Consider the following 1,510-nt stretch of genomic DNA (forward strand, 5'->3'; position numbering starts at 1 on the left):
TCTATGAAGATCAGTATAAATTAGATGAGCGGGGCTTTTAGCTTTTTGCCTCTGAACAGTTTTGGCATCTCACTCTATCCTTTGAAATTCAGAATGATTGGCTTCTATAGGAACTAAGAATCCAGATAGTGTTATTGATTCTCCTAGTTAAGTATGATGATTCTTGAAAACAGCTATTTTATGAGTCTTGGCCGTGGCCCAAAGCACTCTGTCTTCCAGTATTACCACCGGACACATACATGCCACAGACACATGACTAGGTGAACCTTTTCAGATTGTGACTCAGCTTTGCTAGAGTCCCCAATTAGAGGTGTCCAGGGTTCTTAAGCACACTCTTTTTGACTTGGATCACAACTTTATTATTTCTTTTTCTCTCTTTTTTTCGCATATACTATCTTTTTTTTTTAAATTCACTGCTTTTTCTTGTTTCAAGAATCATTTTTATGATTTTTCAGATCCTCAGTAACATGTCTCCTTTTTCATCATTCTTTCAAGAGCCAACATTCATGAACAACAAATTCAAAAGACATATGCACTGTTCAAGCATTCATTCAGAAGTCAAAGTATTGCCACCACATCAAAATAATTAATCTGTTATAAAATTCAAAAGTCATGCAATTCTTCTCTTTTTCAATTAAGAACATTTTTCATTTAAGAAAGGTGATGGATTCATAGGACATTCATAACTTTAAGGCATAGACACTAAGACACTAATGATCATAAGACACAAACATAGATACACATAAGCATAAAAATTCGAAAAACAGAGAAATAAAGAATAAGGAGATTAAAGAACGGGTCCACCTTAATGATGGCGACTTGTTCTTCCTCTTAAAGATCTTTATGGAGTGCTTGAGCTCCTCAATATCTCTTCCTTGCCTTTGTTGCTCCTCTCTCATGATTCTTTGATCTTCTCTAATTTCATGGAGGAGATCTCCGTGGGATTCGACCCTTACTCACGTAAGGTATTACTTGGACGACCCAGTGCACTTGCTGGTTAGTTGTGCGGATTGCAAAAGGTGTTATTGCAATTTCATGCACCAAGTGCATCCCTTGAGGCATCTCAGGGATTTCGTGGTGAGTGGGATCTCTTATTTGCTCCATCCTCTTCTTAGTGATGGGCTTGTCTTCATCAATGAGGATGTCTCCCTCTATGTCAATTCCAACTGAATAACAGAGGTGACAAATGAGATGAGGGAAGGCTAACCTTGCCAACATAGAGGACTTGTCCGCCACCTTATAAAGTTCTTGGGCTATAACCTCATGAACTTCTACTTCTTCTCCAATCATGATACTATGAATCATGATAGCCCGGTCTATAGTAACTTCGGACCGGTTGCTAGTGGGAATGATTGAGCGTTGGATAGACTCCAATCAACCTCTAGCCACGGGCTTGAGGTCATGCCTTCTCAATTGAACCAGCTTCCTTCTTGAATCTCTCTTCCATTGGGCGCCCTCTTCACAAATGACTGTGAGGACTTGGTCTAACCTTTGATCAAAGTTGACCCTT

Source organism: Arachis duranensis, unplaced genomic scaffold (genome assembly GCF_000817695.3).
Source record: "Arachis duranensis cultivar V14167 unplaced genomic scaffold, aradu.V14167.gnm2.J7QH unplaced_Scaffold_61588, whole genome shotgun sequence".
Classification (NCBI taxonomy): domain Eukaryota; kingdom Viridiplantae; phylum Streptophyta; class Magnoliopsida; order Fabales; family Fabaceae; genus Arachis; species Arachis duranensis.